The following is a 23,596-nucleotide window of genomic DNA, read 5'->3' on the forward strand; positions in this document are numbered from 1 at the left end:
GAGCAGCTGATGCTGCCCTGATCTTCATTCCGCCGCTGTGATTTGCCGCCCATCCCTATGCAGGAGAAGGTGAAGGCTTTGGAAACATCTCTTACAATACCTCTGGAACCTCCCCTGTGATCAGTATGCCGGGGCATGCTGCATTCCGCACGCATCCCCTTGCGCTGCCCTTTGCCAGAAGACTCAGAGTTTCCCCTTCTCCTTGCACAGAGCTGCCCTTCAGCTCCCGCTTTTGTTCCAGCCTTGCCTCTCCCCAGAGGAGTCATTAACTCCGAGTCGTGGCCGGTTTGTCACCAGTAGCACAAGTCTGGTGCACCGGCCCCTCTTGGCCTGGTGGGGAGCACGGATTCAGCCCTCAGCTCTGCAGCAGGCTCTTTTGGTGACGTTGGCTGTTGTTTTTGCCTAAGCCGGTTATGTCCATGACTTGCATCCAGATTGCTTCCATCTGGATGCAATCTACTCCTTGTGTCACCCCTAGGCAGCTGAGAGGAAGCCACTGGTTCTGGCAAAGGAACAAACAGATTCTGGACCGCTTGTCTAGGCTAAGCTGTGATGTTGTCTTCTTCCTGGGAACTGTGAGGCTCAGGTCCTGGCTCTTCACTTGTCCTGCAGCTCACTGAAGTCATTGCAGATGTAATCCAGTGCATCCACCAGCATGTGCATCTCGTATCTTACCTGACTCAAAACTGTGCCTTTCTCAAGCAAAGGGGATGCTCCAGTCCCACGTGAGGGATGCAGCCAGGAGAAAACACCAAGATGTGCAAGTCCCTGGGAGACAGCATCTGGGCAAAGGCATTGCTGCTCACAGAGACTGCTGGTCCTGCAGCACTTGAGCAACTCATGGTGTCCCTGACCCAGCAGGAAGCATCTTTATAGAGAGTGTGGGCTGCAGAGATGCCACAGGGCTTAGTATGGGTGCACAGCATCTGGAGAAGAGACTATGCCTCCTCAGCACCGGCCTCTTATCTAGGGATGCTGGGATCTAAAAAGGTGCTGGAAGAGAAGACGACAGCATTTGTCAGGCTGGGACAAGTCAGGCTCCTGTGACAACCCAACGTGCCGTGGGGAAAGACCATGTCCAGGGCTCTGCTCCTCACCGTGACCAGGAATAGGACGTGCATCCTCTCTGTGCCTTGGCCTAGCTGTTAATTCCAGCTGGAATTCCCTCCAGACTGGCATCCTGCTCTGCCTCAGCAGCCAGAGGCACTTGCAGAGGAAACCCTCCTCTCCCTGCAAGCCCACACTTCATCACTACCCATCACTTGCTCTCCAGAAGACCATAAATACACATCAGTTACATCTCATGCAGGACTCCCATCCTGGCCAGCAGTGTTTTAAATAAGCTTTAAGAGTATGCAAATGGACCCTGGTGTGTGCTTCTCGTTTGGCATCTCTGAGACATTTGTGCATAACGAGGGATGGAGCGTTGTTGTGCTAGCTCCCTCTTTGCCGTGACACCGGGGCTTAGAAGTGTGATTTATTTGCCACTTGTAGCATCAGTGGAGCATGTCTCATGCTCAAGTTACCAAAGATGCTGCGAGGTTTCTTTTTCCAGCAGAAATCTGTTCCAGAAGAAGCTTGTCAATAGATGATGGGATTTTCAGCACAGAGGGAGGTCTCTGCTGCGAGCTTGGGACCAGAATTACTGATGCCTTTTCCCTTCTGCGCTTTGCAGGCTTCTTACTACACCCACTGTTACCAGTGTCAAGGGATTTTCAAGCAAATTACTAAGCTTGCTCCGAAGCACTGGGAAATCAGCTCTGTTTCCAAGCCCCCAAGTCCCTTGAAGATGCCTTTCTCGTACAGTACCAACAAAGACATGGAACTGAATCCTATAGTTTTCCAGTCCCAAATAGCAACACTTAATTTGTCTTAGAAGCGACATGACCAAAGACAAGTCATGGTTTCCCAATTCATTAAAGGCAGCTTTAGGGCACTTAGCATCAGATCAAAACCATTGCAACTACACGATGCCAAGAGCTATATAAAACTCACTTGGCTGTTTCAAATGTGTTCAGAAATGTTGATCAGTTTTAGCTTTGTGCCAGCAGTTTTCCTCCTCACACAGGTATATTATATTATATTATATTATATTATATTATATTATATTAATTATATTATATTGTATTATATTGCATTCTATTCTATTCTATTCTATTCTATTAATTGTATTCACACAACTCTATTCCACATCAACTGTTGTCCATGCTCTACTGCTGGATTGAAACCACTAATATGGCCAAAACCTCTCGTTAATTTAAGCAAAACCCCATCATGTGCCGCACATTGTCTAGAGTGAATATCTACACCCACATTAGCTCGTGTGCTGGTCCTGCAGTGCCACAGATTCAAAACTTGTCACATCCTTTTAACTCAGGACCAGCCCATCTGCTTGCAGCGTTGCCAGAGCCATCCAGGCTGGGAATACTGATGGAGCAATTAAAGGAGGAAGACAAAGATGGATTTTGAGGTGAGATATAGGGCTGTGGTTTCCTCTCAGAAGAGGCAGACCGTGTGCTTTTGGACCATTCTGTGTGTCCCTTGCTGAGAAGACTTAAGTGATGTTCACTGCCGGAGATAAACACGTCTGCACCTGAGAGCTCATGCCATATCCCCATCAGTACAACCCTGTCAGCCTCACTGAAGTCATTCTTGATCTGCATGGGTGCAATTGAGAGCAGAATGAGGCACAACAGACTGTGAAGGATAGAGATGACAAATATTGCCTGCACCCATCGGCCTTTGCATCCCCCAGTCTGTAGCACTCACAGTGCAGGCGCTACCCCTGTGTTTCTATTGTTCTGCAGAGATCTGGATGCCAACACTTCTGATGATAGAAACACGGCTGCATCTTAGAAAGCAGCACAGAAGGAGCCAGAGGAGTTTGTTTCTCGCATCACCTCACCCCAGGCTTCCCAAAGCAGAGGTGCAGAGGCTGCACACTGTGAAGGCATCAGACTCAGCGCATTCATGCTCTGCAGTTTCTATCTTAGAGCTTGCAGAGCTGAGACCTGGCCAAGGGCTTGATCCTAAACCCATCCATGATGATCTATGAACTATTCCAAACATCAAACCAAGTGGAAAAGGGATCTCTGTGCAATGCCCACTTGTGGTAATGAATCCTTGCTGATCCTCATCATGTGGGGAGGGGTTGTTATGCTCCTTTCTTCACAGATGGGGAAACTGAGGCAAGGACCAAATCATTTGGTGCAGCAATTCACAAACACAGACTCTCCAACACCTCTTCCTGGAGAGCAATTCAGAGGGAAAACCAGGGACAATCCTGCTTTATCCTAATAAAACAAGCTGAGCATCCCTCCTTGCATTTACAACCAAACACGAGCCTCACCCAGGAGTTTTATGGGTGGATCGTGACATTCTCCATGGAGGCAGGAACATTCATTTAGCCAAACCCCGACGTGCCCCTGCTGAATGGACTCATCAGATGTGTTCCAAGCATCCCTGATTTATGTGAAGCCAGGGAGAGAGCTCAGGCCTACCTCACCCTCACAGAGGGGGTTTTCTCTCCCAGTACTGGATGGTTTAGCCCAGGGTCAAGGCGCTTCTGCGAGCACCAGAGCTCACTCCATTGAAAGGTCAAGGGATGGAAATGGAAACATGCCCTAAACCAGAGGAATTCCCTGGAGCGGGCTCTGGGCAGTGGAGATTGTTTGTCTCTGGCTGTTTATGTGAGGAAAAGCTGCTGAGGTTCACAAACAGCCCCATGCAGGGCAGAGGCAGCGGCTGGGTTTACAGCCTGGTCATTCAGTGACCTCCTGCTTATTACCTGCTCCTTAGATTGAATGTCTCAGGCAGGTCCAGCTGATTTCCCCTCTCTCCATCACCCCGCTCACCCCTTTCCACCTCCTAATGGGCTGCATCTGTTGAGCAGACCCAGCAAAGCTGGCAGGCTGAGAGGGGGGATGTTGGCTGCCATCAGCAAGAGCTGGGGAGGAAGGAGGGAGAAGGCAGAGTTTGCCTGAGATTCCAGGCTCCAGGAGGAGGAAATCCTGCCTCCAGCCACGGACCAGCTGCCCCAGATGGGGTGAGTGCAAATCAAGTTGAAGGGATGATGCCCGAAGAGGGGTCTCAGTGATCTGCTGTGATGCTTTGAGATGATGCCCTATATCAAGGTGGCCTGGCTCTCCTTGGTTCCAACTTGCGGGACCTGCTCCACATCCCGGGGTCCCTAATGGCATCCCAAGGCACAGCTCCCCCCCCACCATGTGCTTGCACACGTGTTGTTTGCTTTAGATCTGCAAAATTCAGGCTGAAAGCAGTCCGGGTTTGCCAGCTCTTTGCAAGGTCAGAGCTGCCTGTGGGTGAAAAACAATGCAAATGCCACTTCCAGCTGAGCCAAAGGTTGAGCTCTGCAGCATCCATCAGGGAGCAAGGTTATGAAAGAGGAAAACGAAGCATTAAACCCCCTTCGTGTGAAACAAAGAGGTTCCTGTTTGGTTGTTGTGATCCCTCTCCCCTCAAATCCTGGATAAACATGGAGCCTCTTGACACAGGATGACAACTCCTGCCCCAGTGGGGCCGTTTCCACCCAAGCCAGGAGCAAATCTTTAATCCCAAAGTGTGGATTGAATTCACAAACATACAATGGATCCTTCCCTTAGTGGCTTCAGAAGATCCCTGGGCTGGAAACATCCCCTGGCTCAGTGTTTGTAGATGCTCTAAGGAGGTTGCATGGGTCAAATTAGGGTGCTGAGGCCCTGGAATGGGTTGCCCAGGAAGGTTGTGAATGCTCCATCCCTGGCAGTGTTCAAGGCCAGGTTGGACAGAGCCTTGGGTGCCATGGTTTAGTGTGAGGTGTCCCTGCCCATGGCAGGGGGGTTGGAACTGGATGATCTTAAGGTCCTTTCCAACCCAAACTATTCTATGATTCTAAATCAAGATAACCAACTTCTGCATTAATGTGAAGCTTTGGGAAGTGAGGTCCATAGGGTTACCAGGGGTTACGTGACTCATCCACCCTGGGGCAATATGGTCACACACGGAGGCTGTGTGCACCCTGGTAGGAAACTCTCCCAGTTAAACCATTCTCCACCCCAAAAGTCTCCTCTGCAACGCTCCTATCCTTGATGCTCATGGCTGTGTTGCTTAACTGCCCCAAATGTGGGGCTGTCCCCTCTTAACCCCGGCCTGCAAAGCCCTTCAAGATGCCTCAGCTGAGATGCAAAGGGAGAGTTGCTCAGGGAGAGGGGTGAAAGTGTGCCTGAGCCCGTGCCTCGGTGACACAGACATTCAATAACCAGACACACAAGAGGATGGCAGCCTGAGCTCAGGACACAATATCTCCCCTAATCCCCAAATTGTGTCTCCTGGGGATAATAACCAAATATCTTGTCCACGGCTTAATTTAGTCAATTATACCAGCAGGGAAAAGTGCACCTTCATTGTGCGGGTACAAAGGGAAGCCGAGCAGCAGAACTCGGATCAATCTACTCAGAGAAAATGTAACAAATGGGGCTTTGTGAATATCTTTCCTTGGTTCTTTTTTTTTTTTTTTTTCTCTTTTTCTTATTTCTTTTTCCTTTTTTCCCCCTTTTCTGGCATATTTCCAGGTCCAAAAAAAAAGAAAAACACCAAAACTGGGGCAAGAGGTGATGAGGGGGGATTGGATTTAGGTCAATGGGAGACAAAAACCCACCAGGCAAATGAGAAAGGAATGGATTTTGTTCACATTTTAAGTGTTCTTTTCAACTCCTTATGAAATGCACTGAAGAAAAACCCTACCTGAAAAGGTCAGGCTGAATCTCAGAAGGAAATAGCAGGGTCTTTGCTGCTATGTTTGAGCTGGGGGAGGAGGAAGGTGTGCTGGGAGCATTTTGGTGTCTCAATCTGTGCTTTTCACTGCCTGGGAAACACTGCACCCAGCAATGGCAGAAGAGCCTGCAGGCTTCCCTCTGCCTTGCATCCCAATACAACCCAATGCATCCCAGTACATCCCAAGTGGCTGGGGGAAGCCAGACCAACCCCTTCTGCATGTACTTGTATTTGCCGGTAGCTTTTCCATGCCCGGTTCCGGTTTGGCTGATGCCCAGTACAATGTTGTGCCCAGTTGCAAGCAGGAACCACGATTTTCTCAAGCCTCAGCCAGCCTTTTCCATCACTTCCAGGTGTCATCAGCTCCTGGAAGCTCTGAACTGGGTGCTGGCTCCAGGGACAATGCTTTTAAGCCTCAGGTGCCACTGCTTTGAATGGGCAGGGTTATCATGTGGGGATAAGAGTAGGAGTGGATTGTCCATGGTAAGTGCTGCTGAAGGAGGAAGACCCTCAATGTGATCAATCAATCCATCCTTTCCTCCATTCTCCTGAGCCTCCAGGCTCTCATCCCAAAGCAGCAGGATGCTGTGGCCATGCCGCTCACCAGGGCTCATCCAAGGCACTCTCAGCTGGTTTGGCTGGGAATTCTGGCCTGGCCTCAGACCACCAGGCTGATTAAAGGGATGGTGGGGGAAACAGAGAGGAAAGCTTATGATACAGGATGAACAAAAGCAAAAGAAATAGCAAAGCGTGTGGCTAGAAAGAGGCAAAGCAGACGTGGGGCCAGCGCAGCCAGAGAACAGGCCAGGCAAGGGAGAGGAGGGAGCATCAAAGAAGGCATCTCTGTGTATCTCCCATTCAAGTGCTCTGAAAGGCAGACAGTTCAGTGTGTGCCTGCCTCATCTCCTACACCAATTAATCCAGTGATAGAAAAACCTCACACAGACTCATCAGCCACGCTCTTCCTTTCCTGACTGCTTCCCATCAGCTTCTACGGGTTTAAAGCATCCTCAAACCCTCCGTTTGCAGCACTGAAAGTCTCAGACCAACAGAGCCCACCATTTAACACCACGACAAAGGGCAAGGGGATGGTGACTTGGAGGGTACAGACCTGGGTTCACATCCAGCCCTGGCTGGTGGCAACCAAGAATCACCGCTTCCTTACAATGTTTTTCCACAGTTTTCCATGAAAGGGTTGTGGAATAGGGTTGGATATCTTCATCACAAAAGTCAGCATCCTGCACCAGTGCCTGGAGGCACTCAAGGCCAGGCTGGATGTGGTTCTGAGCAACCTGATGTAGTTGAAGATGTCCCTGCTCATTGCAGGGGGTTGGAACTGGGTGAGCTCTGAGGGTCCCTTCCAACCCAAACCATTCTGTGATTCTATGATCACTGATGCACCGGTTGATGGGGTCTTGGACCCCAACATGCTCAGGCAGGCGTGGAAAGGAGTTTATGCAGATCACAGCTAAAGGAGGCCCTCGTGCCTTGCAGGACACTCGCACCAGAGCAGTCTTCATCCTCAGGGGCTGCCATTCTCCATGGGCTTCCAATTAAAACAACAAAGGCATCCATCTGGAGAGGAGCTTTTCGGGCCAGCCCCATGTTGTGCAAGTCCTGAAGCTGAATCTGTCTGTGCATGGGCAAGTCTTGTCCGCAGACCTTCACTGAAAACCCAGGGAGCTCCAAGGAGGGGATGTCAGCAGGTGGTGCTCTTCACCTGGAATCAATGGGAAGCTCCCATCACTCGGGACCTCCTTCTTAATGGTGAGACATCAAATGGAGGTCTTGACCGCTCATGACCATTAAACTGCTCAGAGAATTGACTGTAAAAACAGCACCTTGCGCAACAGCTCTATTCCCTCTGACACATCCTAGCCATGAGCAGAGGCTGTATTGCTTTTAATGCCTGCACAGAGAGGCTGCTAAATGCTTACACAGAGCTGGTGGGATGGAGCTGCTGCCTTCCTCCATGCTGTTAGCAGGAAAATGAAAGGATGGGCAACTAAGATGATTAAGGGAGTGGAGCATCTTCCTTATGAGGAAAGACTGAGGGAGCTGGGTCTCTATAGTTTGGAGAAGAGGAGACTGAGGGGTGACCTTATTAGTGTCTATAAATATATAAAGGGGGAGTGTCACGAGGATGGAGCCAGGCTCTACTCAGTGGCAAACAATGATAGGACAAGGGGTAATGGGTACAAACTGGAACACAAGAGGTTCCACTTAAACTTGAGAAGAAACTCCTTCTCAGTGAGGGTGACGGAACACTGGAACAGGCTGCCCAGGGAGGTTGTGGAGTCTCCTTCCCTGGAGACATTCAAAACCCGCCTGGACGCATTCCTGTGTAACATTATCTAGGTGTTCCTGCTCCGGCAGGGGGATTGGACTAGATGATCTTTCGAGGCTCCTTCCAATCTCTAGCATACTGTGATACTGTGTCTAGAAAGCGGGGTTTAGGTGCCCCCCTGTCCTCCAAACCTCTGAGGCTTCCAGCTCAGTGGTGGGTTGGCACCAGCTTCCCATCGTGTTTCAGCTGGATGTGTTTCCTGAAGGCAGTGGCATTTTGCAGGTCCCAGGGATGGTGTGTGTGTGTCTGCAGGGGATGCGGCACAAGCAGGGATGCAGGGAGCGCGGTGCTCCCAGCTCAGCTGTCAGCTCTCCGGTGTCAGGAGTATCAGTGATGCTGACAGCTAGGGAAGGGGAAAAACCAGCCTTACAAACAGAGACTAATTGGTTTGGAGCTCCTGGAGAGCAGAGACACCGGGATGGCCAAGTGTGCCAGGCGAGTGGTGACATCTCCTTGGGAGAAGCCCAGAGCTCTGCTCTCCAGCACTGATGTGCTGCTCTCTCCAAGAGTGTCCACTGCAGCCCCAACACCTAATAATGATGTTTCTGCAGACAAACCCTCAGCCAGTGCAGCTGGAGCTGACACCATGTGAAATGTGCTTGATTTCTGCCAGACTTCCTGACCCATTGATGTTTCTGGCACTCTTTTGCAGCTCTTCTGGCCAACTGACATCTTTCATCCTCAGACATTTCTTTAGTCATTTGTCCTCTATCGCAGGGTCTGAACCTCCTCCCACCTGCACTGAGATGAGAAGCTGATGTTTGGGTAGAGCAAAGAATCCAGTCTTGCCCTCCAAAGCGCTCCTAAGGTCAGGCTGTTGATGGGAGGAGCAGGGCAAAAGGGTTTGTGTTAACAGTTAGCATTTACAAAGTATGTAATTCCTTAAGGAAGTCTTTGGAAAGCTGAAGCAATCCATTCAGGTTGTGTGTGACAAGCATCCAGCCAAGAAACACAATATACCCTGGGTGCACCAGCCAGCAGACAGCACGATTTGTATGCAGGGCTGGTCCTTGGCTAAACTGCTTCACTCTACAGAGCTTTCCCAACAGGAAGAGCTGTGGGGTGGGTGTTTGTTGGAAGCACTGGAACAAAACTGGAGTCACTGCATCTTCCTGGGGGAAAAGTGTGGTGCAGGAGGGTGGCACCAAGCACCTGAGGACATGGAGGAAGCTTCTACCAGGGCAAAATAAGACCACTGAGATCAATGGGGAGAAAAGAAAAGCTCTCCCTTTTGCTTTAAAGACTCAAGATGCCTCTTCCCTGCTTTCCCTGCACCCCTCCAATACTCTGTATGGGCTGTACAGTGACTCCAGTCAGCAGAAAAAGAGGCAATTTCCACAAGCCTTCTTTATTGCATTTATAATTAAGAGGCACCACTATTTCCTCCCAGCTGAATGGCCTTGGTAGATCAGGGCTTGCTTTGAAACAAGGACTATTACTGTTCAATTGGTTATTGATTATTAGCCCGTACTCATTCCTCAGTAAAAGCAGGCATTAAGACAGGAACGTTCTGTCTATGATCGAAGACCTTGCAAGGGCTCTTAGAAACATGGGGATTATTTATCGAAGCACTGACCCAGTAAAAGCAAATGTGATGATATCTATTGATATTTGATTAGGATTTTGCCAAGGAGCCAGGAATACGTTATTAAATACAACTACTACCTGTTGTATAGAAGAAAACAATTCCACCTCTGCCCCACACAGCCCGTGTGCCTGTCTCCATCTGTGGTTCCTCTTGGCACCCTTCAACTGATCAGCTCTTTGTGGAGGAGAATACATCTGTTTCATTAGGACATCAAACATCCAGCACCACTTGGCTTGATCTTGGGCTGAGGTGTCTCGGTGTTACCCTAATAAGAATAAACATCAGTGACTGTGATGAATTAGGACATGCTGCAAACACCAAGGGAGGAAAAGACAAAGGCGACTCAAGTGATTCAGACAACGGGCTATTGGTCCATTGGGTAGTGCATTTTCTTTGTCCCTATTCAATGCTGTGAACTGTCATCCTAAAAACACTGTCAAAACACAGCAGTTTAACACAATACTGAGCACATAGGCTGGTTCACCAGGAGAAATGCCCCCTTCAACTAGAATAAAACAGAGGGATGAAGATAAGGGCTTGAATGCTCCCCAATCTCATGGGAATGGCTTCCTCCACAATGAAAAAATGGTGTAACCTACTGCAAGTAAAGACCTGTCACATCCCTCACTTCTGGGCCAGACTTGAAGTGTCCAGACAGTGATGATGCTCTGATCTCCACTTCTTCTGCCCCTCTTCCTGGGTGTCCCGATGCAAATTGCCATCAGAAGGGGCAGTGGAAAGAGTCTGCCCCAATGCAGCTGCTGTCCTGGGGTGGACCTGAGGTACATTTCCACTGCTGTTTTGTAGCTGAGTGACCTTCATTGCCAGCCCAACTCAAAGTGAAAGAGGATCACAGCCTCCTCCTGGGACCAAGAAAGGGTTGAAACCCAGGAACAGGAGCTTGTCCTCTGGCAAAGCAGCTGGTGCTGTTGTCCCCTAGCTTGCAGGAGGGTGAAGGCGCACCCCGTGATGCCTTAGCTTTAACAACCAGCTCCAGCCCAGAGCAGCTCAGCCCATCACAGCTAGACCAAAGCAGCTCTGCCTTTCCAAAGCTGCTCTCAGCTCTTCTCCCATCTGCTGCTCTCTGGCACAGAAGCAGCAGCAAGGCAAAGCCTTGGGTACCTGCCACCCAGGCTCACTTTGCATTCAAATCCATCCCACACGTCTTGAGCTCCCACTCAGCCCGAAGCAGCTGCAATTCCCAAAAAAAACCCCTATTTGTCAGGAAATGCCACTTAAAGCAGCCTTAAGCACAAGCAATCGGGTCGTGCACCAGCAAAGGCTCCCAGTTGTACCATCCTCAGCTCCTCAGCTCCTCTTATGAGAGAGAAACTGCTAACCCTGAGCTGACTTTGATGTCATTTAAAATCAAGTGTTAATAACTCCTCATTTCCCCCCTCTGGTACTTTTTCCCCTTCTTCTCCCCTTTCCAGTCCATTTCTTCTTCTCCCTCTGTTTTCCCCTTCCCTTTCTCCCCCTGCCCTTTTCCCCTAAAGAAATGAACTGAAGATGAAAAGTATCTGTTTTCTGTTTGCTGTGTGACTGTTATTACTGTTCTCTGTGCCTTCGCTGTCTGAATTCCGGAGACAGGGCGCAGTAAATGGGATGTTTCATCTTGCTGTCAGGGCCATATATCATTCCCCGAGCTCCTTCTGGGGTAACAAGAGCTGCTCAATTGACGAAACAAGCCCAGGAATGAATAAACCAACAGAAAACATTCAGTCCATGCTATTAATCTGCCCAGAGCCAGAGGCAGATGCGGGAAGGGAGGAACACACACCAGTGGCTCCTAATCACTGTTGCTTCCTGGAAGAGTTTTGGCCATGAGGAATGTGACTTGCTCCAAGGACACGGACCTTTCCCACAGCATCAGCCTGCAAACGTGCTGGTCCACGAATCCCACTGCAGCCATGGGAAGCAGCAGCACTTTCCCCTCCTCCTCCAAGTTTGATTTCCAGGGTGAGATGGACTCAATCTGTATCTTCAGGCAGGCAATGGCTTCTGCTGTGTCTTGAAAGTGCCTGACACGTTCTGAAGTGCTGCTGTCACCAGGAACAAGGCTTCATTAAGGTGATGGAGGGTTCAGTGGAAGCTGCAGCCACTTTGGCACGATGCTGTTGGTGGCTTGCTGCAAGGCTGCTGCACACCCAGCAAATGGGGCTGCTTATGGTGAGCAAAGGGGAGGCTTTGGGTACCAGCATGTCCCAGCTTGGCAGCAGCTCACACAGACACTGGCAGGATATTTGTCTCTGTGCTTTCAAGCTGAAAACAACCTGTCAAACCAAGTTCCTCTGTCAGGAGCTGAACCATCATTTCATCCTGCAGCCCCTTCTGAAACAATCAGTATAGACCATTTTTAAGACCTTCCACAGGGATGCTGAGGGCGATGCAATGCTCCTGAGGGTGATGCAATGCTCAGAGGCCTCCAGGATGGAGCCACCCAACCCTCAAATGATCCCCAGCCATGGAAACACACTTAATGTGGATCCAAGCACCTGCAAATGTACTGGTCCATGAATCCTGTCTCCAAACCTCTGGTATGGACCTCGGCTTGGCCATGGCAATGCCTTGTCCATGATGAGGCATAAGGGGATGGATAAAAAGATGCTGGCCTAGAAAGGATGAGCTGAAAGTATTTCTCACCTTCCTTGCGCTCGACAGTGCAATAGTCCAACAAAGCAGGAGCAGCAGTGATTGATAACGTGGTGTGCTCATGGCCAAAGAGCTGGGCACTGAAAGAGGTGCTTTGCCATTAAATATTCAGCTGGGCATGTACGATGAATGTATGTTACATGTAACATGAATCACATAGGACAGACTTGCTGCTGAGAGAAGGGTGAGGGAGCTGCCTCCTTACCCCCATCCAGGCACAAGGGAGGGTGGGAAGTGCCATGCTAACAATAGCAATGTTATTCTGAGATTCCTGGGCAGATCATGACTAATATGAGAAGCCCCTGTATTCAGAGGAGGTTTTCCATCCTCTCCACAGGGGGAGAACAGGAGCATCTCCAGGAGGCACATGCCCTGTAGGCCGTTACAGCATTCAGGATGATGAAGATGTTTGTTAATGGAGCCGAGGTAAAAGACCAGCCTCATCCAACTGCGAGAAGTTTCTGGAGATGCCCAGCAGAATAATAATTGCAGCATTAAGCATGCGGAGAGTACTTAGCCAAGCTATCATATTAGGCAGGACTATCAGATGGCCAATAATGCATGCACACAGTTACCCGATCACAGAGGCGGTGGAGCAGTGGCTGGGGAAGAGAAGGGAGAGGGAATTTAAAGCATGTCTCAAGCCATGGGGGTGGGCATAAGGGAAAGGGACGTTATTTCAAAGGTGAATGGAAATGCTTTTCAGCATAAACAAATGAAGCACCTGAGCTCCCGGTTCATGAGGGGAATTGATGCTGAGATCAGTGTTATACCCCTGCGCATCTTAACGGCAAACATCTGCCAAGCCTCTGTGGTTGATGAAGGACAGAGGCTTTCAGGGAATTGTTTTCACCTGCAGGACTTGAAAGACCTCGTCCCACCTTGGCTTGGGCAATCCACATCCACCTCCCCAAAGCCAGGCAAGAGCATACAAACGGGGTCTGGGTGCAAGGAGAGCGCAAGTCCACATACACACTGTCTGATGGGATGTCTGCATCAGAGCCTACAAGAGCATTTCTCAATGGAAAACACTTTTGCAGAAGCAGAAAGGTTCATCTCACTGTGCACAGAGGTTTTACTAACCCCTGAGACAGCTAGGAGGTCATCTCACCTGGCTGGTCTCTATTTCAGCTCCATCTCTCACACTGAATTCATGACCAATGACTTTCATACCTTCAGAGCTGGTTCCTTCCCTGTGCCTCAGTTTCCCCTGCCTCAAACTGGCAACACCATTTCTTGATACCTTTGAGAGACAGCTTGGAATGTGAGAAGTCAGCTCTGAATGGTGCAGAGCTGTGAGCTGTGCAAAATGACAATGCTCACCAAAGCTAATGGGTGTTCACATAGGTAAAGCTGCAGCAAACCAGACAGGGCACTCAGCACACCAGGATGAACCCCTGAGGACTTCAAGCACTCACTGTTGTTCCTATTTATTCTTATTGATATTGATCAATAGCCACATACCCAATATCAGAGGCAGAGCAAGGAGTAAAGGACATGGGGAAATTAGAGAGAAGACATTTGTGTTGGAAGATGCTTTGTAGAAATGACATCCAGGTCACCAGGAACTGAACCTGGAGGCCTGAGCTTGTTCTGCACAGTCATGGGGTGGCCTGGGGCTCGCAAGGTCAGTTCTGTTACAGTGTGGGGTTAAAAAGTGAAAAATGAGGAAAGAAAACCATTCCAAAAGCAGCCTGTGCTTCTTTGAAGAAGACATTCCATCTGCATGGCCTTTCGCTGCACCTATGCAGGCAGCAGCGTGTTAGAACAGGACCGTGGCCCCCTCCTGAGCGAAGATTCATGGTACAAAAAGAAAACAACAAAAACCCCACAGATAACCCCCCCACACACACAACCTAGATCGGGATCTGCTGTCACTTCCAATCAAAACACTCATCAGCATCCCATTTTCCCCCAAACTGCCACCAAGGCTGCAGTCTTGCGGCTGCCCGCTCTCCATGCTCCCTGTTAGCAGCAGGGAGGGGAAGGATGTCAGCTCCTCCTCGGCAGGTTTCCCAGCACTTGGATCCCACCACCAGCTCTTGTTCTGGGCTAACTGGGCCAGCGAAGCTCCCCCAGTTCTCTGCCTCTTCGAAGTGGGATCTCCTACAGTCCGGGTTCCCTTTAGTCAAAGCTTGTTTGATTCTCAGCCTTCATGTTGCTTCAAAAGCACCAACAAAGGATGTCTGTAAAGCTGCAAAACCGAGCACTAAGAAAGGAGGAAGTGCCAAATTTTGCCACTTCTCCACCTAAAGCTGGCTGCAGGATGACACATCCAGCAACGTCCCAGCAGTCTGGGGCTCTTTTTCCTGGCTTCATCTGAATTGCACAAGGATAATGGAAAGATTCCCTTAAATTCAGACCCCTACAATACTGGGGTGGTTCAGCTGGCTCCGATGCCCTTCAGAAACACTTCCTCCATCCCAAAATACATCTTTGAAATAACTAGAATGATTCACTACTTCATTCAATGAGAGGACCTGGGTTGAAACCCAACTTTGATGGCTAACAGAGGAGGGATGCATCCCAGCTGAAGAAAAATGAGATCCTGGGCTGGAATCATCCAACAAGAGTGTCCTAGAGCTAAGGAATACTCGGTGTATGAGGTCCAGCTCAAGATGACTGCAAAGAAAAGAACTTTTCCTGGATTTTTCCTTAGCTCTGAAGGACCCTGCCTCGGCATGTGTGGAAGCCACTAGACAATCAGTCTGGATTAGTGAGACATCTGATTAAAACGAGCGCCAAGAACAATGGTTGCTGATGATGAGTAAGATTGGATTTAGGTCACATTAAAACACTGTGAATAAATCATCCCGCTAAAGACCAATTACACCAGATTCTTTGATTGATGAATGGAAAGGGAAAAGAACTCCTCTGATGTGTTGCTGATGATTTCTGGGCTGCCCTTTAACCGTTCTCTGTCCAGAACCAGGGACAACACTTTTCCAACAAAAGGCTGCGAGCAACTTTCTTGCTCCCTGAGGCTTTTGAAAGAGTGGTGTGGGACAGAGCAGAAACAGGCTCAAAGGCACTTGTTCCAACCTGACCTAAAGCAGGAGAGATTGCGGCTGTCTGTAACCTGGTGCAATAAGGACCAGAGTCTTTCTTTGTGCAAGGAAGCTGTCCCCTGACCCTCGCTTATAAAACTCAGCCCAGCTCCCCTTTGAAACATCCCTCTTAAAACCCATGGCAGGGCTCCCATCCCTCCTCTATCCCGTCTTCTCCCTTTTAGTGATTCTGTTCCTCCATTTCCAACAACTATAAAAACCTCTATTTAAATTTCAGGAAGTAGGAATTAGCCCCATTGAGAACAAAGATTAAACCACTGAGTTCTGATTTGTTTTTTAGCAAAGCCAGGATTTCATCTGAAATTGCCCTCTAAAATAAAGAATAAGCACAAGGGTTTTTAAGCTGGGTAATACACGATCATCCTGGCCTATTGTGCTAGATGTATACCTTCCCTTAGCCAGGAACCTTTATCCGTCTCATACATCAAGTCCCTTTTTGTTTGCCACGTTATTGTTGCTCAATCTGTGTTCACTGAACTCTTAAATTATTGTTTAAAACAAATAATCTCCCTATTGTCTTTCTTGAAGACACAAACATCAGTCCAGAACAAAAGGAGATGAATTCCTCACCATAACGGCTGATAGAGTTGGATACAAAGCTCAGCCTTAAAAAGCCAAGTGTATTGCAGACATCTCTACCTGCTCTAAGCGAACAGTTCATCCTCTGTAACCAACTGCCCTCCCTCCAGCAGCTTCTCACCCACCTCTGTCCAAAGCCGCAGCACCCTAAATCTCCTATTAACTGCTGCACCTTTGACAGCATCCTCAATATCCAGGCTTAGCCAGCACAGGAACTCTTCTGCAAATGCACATCCCTGCGTATGTGCACACGAAACACAAAACCTACTAAGGGCCATTGGGCAGCAAGGCTCCTTTTGGAGCCTGGTCCTTGAATCCTTGAGCTCTCCGAGGATTTTCTTTGGTTCTTGTTTACTTTGGGAATTCACAGCTAAGCATGTCCTCCATGGGGTGGGCACCGATATATCTGTGCTGGTAGCTGGACACTGCTATCTGCAGGGTGCTGTCCTGTCCATATGACTGCTTTAATGATGCAGAAAGGTTCCTATTCTGTAATAAATGTGCTTGGCCTGCCTCCAAGGTGAAGGAGAAAGGATTAGTTACGAATCTTTCCTGATAGAGAAAGCCAAGTTAGCAAGTTTATTGATTTTGGTAAATAAAGCTCTTTATGTTGCTCCCTTGCTTATAGAAACAAACATACACTTAAATCAAGCCAATATCACCAGCCCTGGGTTGCTGTGATTCAGCAGCACCCCTGAAGCATCCTCAGCCAAGCCACCCTTGGAAGTTCTTGTATTCAGATCCCTTCCTCCCACCAAAAATACTGCTGGAATATGCCAGGCCTTTGCTGTGAGGCTTTTATTGGTTCTTATTGCATTTCCAGCAGAAAAAGGGGGAGGCTGAGTAGAGCTCAAAGGCAGCTTCCTCTAACCTGCCTCGCCATGGGGGACGTGCGTGCTAGGAATCGATGGCATAATCCATTTTGTTCTGTCTTGCAATACACTCTTACAGTTAATCCACAAGGACACTGCAGTTTTGGTGCCAAATGAATGCTGGCACAGAAGATGTACATCACCTGCACCTGGGAAATCACCTTTACAAATTCCTAACTGCATTGGGTTTGGCATCCTTTACAACCCAGAGGTTACACAGAGTTTAGTTACAGCTTTGCCATCAGTGCTGAAGCACCACGGGAATTTGGTTCACAGCCTGATGTAACACAGAAAATGACCTTCCTTCCTACTAAAATATGAATTATAGTCATCTGTAAGTATATATTAGTAGCCACCATGGTGCAAGAATATGTATGATTAACCACGTGAAGGGGACATGCATATTCCTATGTATGTATCACGTATATAAGTGTATTTGCATCCTGACATAAATATATTCTGGAGTGACAATATTCTTTATCATGAGTCAGGCGCTGATTTCAGTTTCATAAACTGGTGACCAGATAAGACTGGGAAGAATTCAGCTTTTAACAAAGTAAATGAAAGATAAAGGTAAGTGCAAAGGTAATCAATAAAAAGATTAAGACATTTCTATGAGTCACCTAAATGAGACAGCTACAAAGGAAAGAAAACATATTTGCCTTTATAATATAGGCAAAGGGTAGATGGGTTCATGATGTAGTTTTTATTCTTCTCCCAAATTCTGCCTACCTCAAATCCTTTGAACAATGAACTCGCTTGAGGAGTGCAGACATTAAAGCCTCTCTCCCAACAGGCACGTCAGAAGACCAGCAGGACTTCAGCAAGACTAGACTCAACTTTCCTGCCCGTCTGACAGCAACCGTCGAGCATAAACTAACACAAACATTTAAAACTCTTTCAGGGTTTCTTTATACACAGCAAAGAAATCCCAGCGTGACAGAGTTCGCTTTCTGAACGCCATCCTTTGAAGGGCACCTTAAAATATCCCAGGAGAACGCAAAGCACGGAGCAAAGACCAGAACGCCTTGAAAGAAACCTTCCCAGCCATCAATTCAGCCCTTGCTATTGCTGGCAGCCACATAATAAAACCTATTCATAAAGCTCCATTTGAAACGACGTGGGCTTCTCGCCGCCACCGCTCCTGCTGGAGCCTGTTCCAGGACCTCACTCCTCCAAGCTCCAAGACCCTCTCATTTCCAGGCTCAGTTTATTGATGGCTGTTTTGTAACTGCTTGGTCATGGGCCAGCCTGGTCCCTTGGCTCTCCTGCTTGCACTGTACATCTCAATGTTGTGCTGCTCTGATTGGGGAGAGACATCGCACCCGCTCCTGCACAGACCAGGATGGGATCTAGGGGGTGCCTGGGGCAAAAGATTCCCCCATGGCCCCTCTGCAGTTGATGGGGTGATTCCAGAGGAGGACTTGGATCTTCTTGCTATAGGGATGCTGGGGAGGGACTCTTCATTAGGGACTGTAGTGATAGGACAAGGGGTAACGGGTTAAAACTTAAACAGGGGAAGTTTAGATTGGATATAAGGAGGAAAATCTTTCCTGTTAGGGTGCTGAGGCACTGGAATGGGTTGCCCGGGGAGGTTGTGAATGCTCCATCCCTGGCAGTGTTCAAGGCCAGGTTGGACGAGGCCTTGGGTGAGATGGTTTAGTGTGAGGTGTCCCTGCCCATGGCAGGGGGTTGGAACTGGATGATCTTAAGGTCCTTTCCAACCCTAATTATTCTATGGTTCTATGATTCCCCTACTGAAGGGATGCTCTTTCATCGACAGACTTCAGGAATTTGGCTGCCTGAGCTGAAGCAGCCTTTTAATAGCTCTGTCCCCACTGGTTTGGAGTGCCCCTTTCCCCAGTTACACCAGAAACCCTTATCCCAAACCCAGCCTGAGGAGTCCCCCATTCAGACAACTTGCCAAAGGAGGCAGCATGTGTTCACACCTCCATGTGTTCAATCAGCCTTGACATCGGGAAGGCAAAACGTTTCTCTAACAATCAAGCTCCAGGTTATACCAGTGTTCATAGTGGCACTGTGATGCTGCACGTCTTCCTGGCCTCAAAGGAGAACAGATCTCCTGAGATAATGAATAGAGGTAAGCTGTCATGCGTGGAAACTGAGAGGAGACAAGACCTTGCAGGTTTCACCTGGATATACGTCTCTAACCAGGCTCTACACTGGGTAGAGGCGTACAGCCGGAGAGAACAGTATTCATCTCCTCCAGCAGCATCACAGCAAAATCTATGTTTTACCTGTCTCCTGCAGGGTTTTACAGCACGACAGGCTCCTGGCAGCACACGACGTCTCCACTGCGATGGTGTGAACAGCACTGTCAGGATCTCCAAGAAGAGGAAATAACTGAAGCGGAGACAAAGATCTTCAGGAAATTCTAACAGCTCCAAGAGCAATTTGTGTGCAAACAAAACTGAGTTCGTTTTCTGGAAGAACATGTTCTATTTGAATTTATTTTTAATTGATTATTTTCACTCAGGATTGTTTTAATTGTGTGGGGGTTTTCTTATGTTTCCAATGTTTAATGGCAAGACTTCAGTGACAGTACATAATATGGAATGCCACTCCATGTTAGTGGTGACAGGGAGAACATGATGCGTTAGCTGCTACTCCTGCCGTGGTATAATGTGATAGAGCGTGTCATACTGGCAATGCAGGAGATCATCCAGCTCCAACCCCTGCCACAGGCAGGGACACCTTCTACTGGAGCAGCTTGCTCCGAGCCCTGTGTCCAACCTGGCCTTGAACACTGCCAGGGATGGGGCAGCCACAGCTTCTCTGGGCACCCTGTGCCAGCGCCTCAGCACCCTCACAATGTAGTTCTTCCTTATTTCCAACCTGACCTTCCCCTGTTTCAGTTTAAACCCATTCTCTCTATTATATAATTATTATATTATTATTTATTTTAATTAGGGTTAATTAATTTAATATTGTTTTTCCTTCTACCTTCATTTCCAAGGCAGTTGTAAAAAGAGGGAGGAGAAGGATAGGGATGAAGAGACTACAACTGTGAAGGAGCTAAAATGGTTTTCCCAAGGCATCACATTCATCCCTGAGCAAAACAGAACTGATGGCTTCTGCCACCCAAGCTCTGCTGCTGAATTCACCTCTAGTCAGAAGCTGGGAAAAGGCAACAAAACCAAGGAATGACTGAAAAATAGGCTATATTATCCAGAGCTCAGTGCACTCTATCCCAACCCTCCATCCTAATAGCCACTGGTGTTCAAAACCAGAATAACTTTCACAAGTGCTCCAAGTATTTCTCTCCTTTGGTGCCTCCTAAGTGCTCCAGAAAATGCATGTTGATGCCTCTTTGGGTGACAAATTTAGCCTGCTAATGAGCGGTTGCTTCACTGTTTGCTGAAGAAAATCACTGCTGCCATTTTTGCAGCTCCCAGCCAGTATTTTTCGTGTCACAATATTTTCCTCTGTGTGTGCAGGGCAATCCTTTAGCCCCTTGTGTGCCTGCAAGAGTTTTATGTGTAGCTCTGAAGCCGATGCTCTCCCAGGCACAATCAGGAACGGTGAAAGAGCTGCATGCCTGATTTCTCCTGCATTCCTCTAATAGAACTTGTGGCTTTCCAGGCAGGAAAATCCAAGCTTCCCTTGGAACTCTGCATCTTCAGAAGGTCCTCACTGGCCATGAAAGCCACAAGTAGGAAACCCCTGATTGCCATGGATACGGTGCTGGCTCTGTGAAGGGCTTTGAAAGAAAACACGACAGGAAGAGCAAGTATTTGCAAGGTCAGAGGAGCAGACACAGCCCCAGCCTCCCCCACCATGAACTGCCCCAGCATTAAGGATGGAATCTAGCTCCCTCCTCCCAGCAAACCCTTCATTGTCCCGTGGGTGCTGTTGTGAAAGCCATGTCTGCAGCTCTGACCTGAGCCAGGACCCCCACTACATCATCTCTGCCCTGTTCACCCCTGGATGCACACTGTGGGAAGCATTGGCTCCTGCTCTGTCAGGGCTTTCCTGGGGACACTCAAAATCTCAGCATAAGGGAATTTTCTCCCAACAGAATCTGGCCCTCAGCAAGTCCTTATGATGGCCATTTAGAGGGAAAGGCACAGGGCAGGCTGGCTCCATCTGAGAAGAGACAGGATGCTTCTTGTCTTCTGTGTCACTCCAGAAAACAGCCTGATTTCCCCAAGTCTGGAATCTGCAGGGTGGGACCAAAGCACTTCCCTCTCAGAAGGACATCAGGCAGTTAGGATGAGAGCTGAAAACCCATGGAACCACGGAATAGTTAGGGTTGGAAAGGACCTTAAGAACATCAGACAGGGAAAATCCTGGAACTCGTTGAAGCACCAGAGCCTGAGAGAGTTCTCCTTCTACATTGATTTGCTTTAATCCTTTCCCATAAATCAGCCTCCTCAATTCTTATGTCCCTTTCTGTTGCTTTCCTCTTAACACACTCCAATCCATCAAACTCTCTGTGGTGCCATGCGCCCACAGATGAGTCCTGTGCCATCCCCAGCTCCATAAAGCTGGTGAAGAAAAGGACTGAATTCCACAGCAGATTCTGAGTTGGGTGACGTTTCTGAACACTTCATAATGGAAAATCTCTACTTCACCCATACGTATTCTGGGGCTGAAACAAAGCTGCTGGGGACTCCTCAGTCTACACCAGGCACACCAGAACCTGCTCTGTAAATCCAGACATCACCAACGTAACTTTAAAGACAGCCCTTCATCCTTAAATAATGCAACAGATGTAAATGAGGACTGGTGTGCTGATAGATCATTTTCCATAGGCATCCAATCTACATATCTGCAGTCACAACAGATTCAAATATTGATACTGATACCCACTATAGCTCTATGGTGTCTATTAAGTGTATTACCCTCTCCATCAAAAAGCTGTCTGTGACAGAATGCTCTCTCCTGAACCAATACGAGCAAGGTTGGGAGTGGGAGAAGTCATTTAGAAAGAGTGCTCTAAATGTCCTGACTGTCATTTATGTTATTAATATGTCATGAGTGGACTCTAGGTGATGCTCGCTGTGAGATGAACGCTATAAATGGAACAAGCTGCATGTGCAATTAATATTCCTGTTGATATATCATTTGTAAGTGCTTTCGAGAGGTTGTAAACAGGGAAAGCTTGCTTGGAGATGAATGAATTGAAGGGAAGGGAACTGAAGAAAGAAAGAGGAAGGGAGGTGCAGGATTAGACCATGCTGCCTGTTTCCTAGGAAATAAATGCCAGCAGCCTTTCCCTCCCTCAGACCTGTTGTGCTGCCTTCATATCTCCCAGGACCAGGCAGAGAGAAGGAATGGGCTCTCCACCTACCCACCGCCCCAGGGCACAGGACTATGCACACAGCATGAAGCAGGGCTACAAGGAGACCCGGTTGGAAACAGAACTCTTCAGCGCTGATTTTGGCCTCGTTAGTGCATGTTTTGCAGGCATCCTTGGGCTTCCTGCAGCTCCAGCTGGGTAATGAGGAGATGGCAAACTTGGCTGGTTACTTCAGACATATGTCTATCATCAGCCACCCTGGGGGGATCACTCTGCTGTGGGGACAGAGCTCTGCTGGCCACAGTCTAAGCAGACGCTTCTGGCATGATGCTGGATCACGATAGTCAGCCAGATCTCTTTGAACTTGCTTTTGAAGAAAGGGAGTTTGATGCTGTTATCTCCCTGGATGTGACCTGGCTCGTAAAGCCCCAGTCAAGACAATTCAATTAGAGCTTCACAGAACCATGAATTGGAAGGGACCTTAAAGCTCCTCCAGCTCCAACCCCTGCCACGGGCAGGGACCCATTCCACTAGAGCAGCTTGCTCCAAGCCCCTGTGTCCAACCTGGCCTTGAACACTGCCAGGGATGGGGCAGCCACAGCTTCTCTGGGCACCCTGTGCCAGCGCCTCAGCACCCTCACAGGGAAGAGCTTCTTCCTAAGAGCTCATCTCAGTCTCCCCTCGGGCAGGTTAAAGCCATTCCCCTTGGCCTGTCCCTACATCCCTTGTCCCAAGCCCCTCTCCAGGTTTCCTGCAGCCCCTTCAGGCACTGGAGCTGCTCTGAGGTCTCCCCTTCAGGAGCCTTCTCTTCTCCAGGCTGAACCAGCCCAGCTCTCCCTACCCACTGGAAGAAAGTTTGAAGCACCATTCTGGCCTGTCCCCAGGTAATAGGTGCTGCATAAAAATAGAACAGAAAGTAAACATGGTCTAAATAAAAGATGAAAGGCAGGCAATGAATGCAAAAGGCAGCCAGCAAAGCACCCAGGTAACAACACTGTAATGAACATAGTGCCTATTATATGCAAGTAGTAATTCCAACTCACAAACGGCCTCACCTCCATCTCATCTCCCAAGCATCCCCATAGAGGTACATCTGAAAGCTGACAGCATCTGCGCTGTGCCTGCCCCCTGGACAAATTGAGGACTGTGGTATCCCTAGTTAACAGCCTGGCATCTCCCACCAGAGGAAATTCACCCCAAACGTGACATGACAAGCCAGGATGCAGTGTTTGTGCTTCGCGTGAGTGACAAAACCACTCCTGACAGACTGATTTTGCACTGCCATCGTGCCTTCCAAGCACACATCCCAGAGGATTTCTCTCTTGATAGGGCCTTCCACATGCTTTTAGGAGAGGCTCAGATCAAAGAGGGCTGTGGAAGATCACTAGCTCTGTGCAAGGAACAGGAGGGGGGAACAACTTCACCACACTGGAAAGCCAGATGGGGTGGACGTCA

Source organism: Pezoporus flaviventris, unplaced genomic scaffold (assembly GCF_033815535.1).
Source record: "Pezoporus flaviventris isolate CSIRO_AGI_PZ_B2104156 unplaced genomic scaffold, CSIRO_AGI_Pfla_v1 ptg000008l, whole genome shotgun sequence".
Taxonomy (NCBI): domain Eukaryota; kingdom Metazoa; phylum Chordata; class Aves; order Psittaciformes; family Psittacidae; genus Pezoporus; species Pezoporus flaviventris.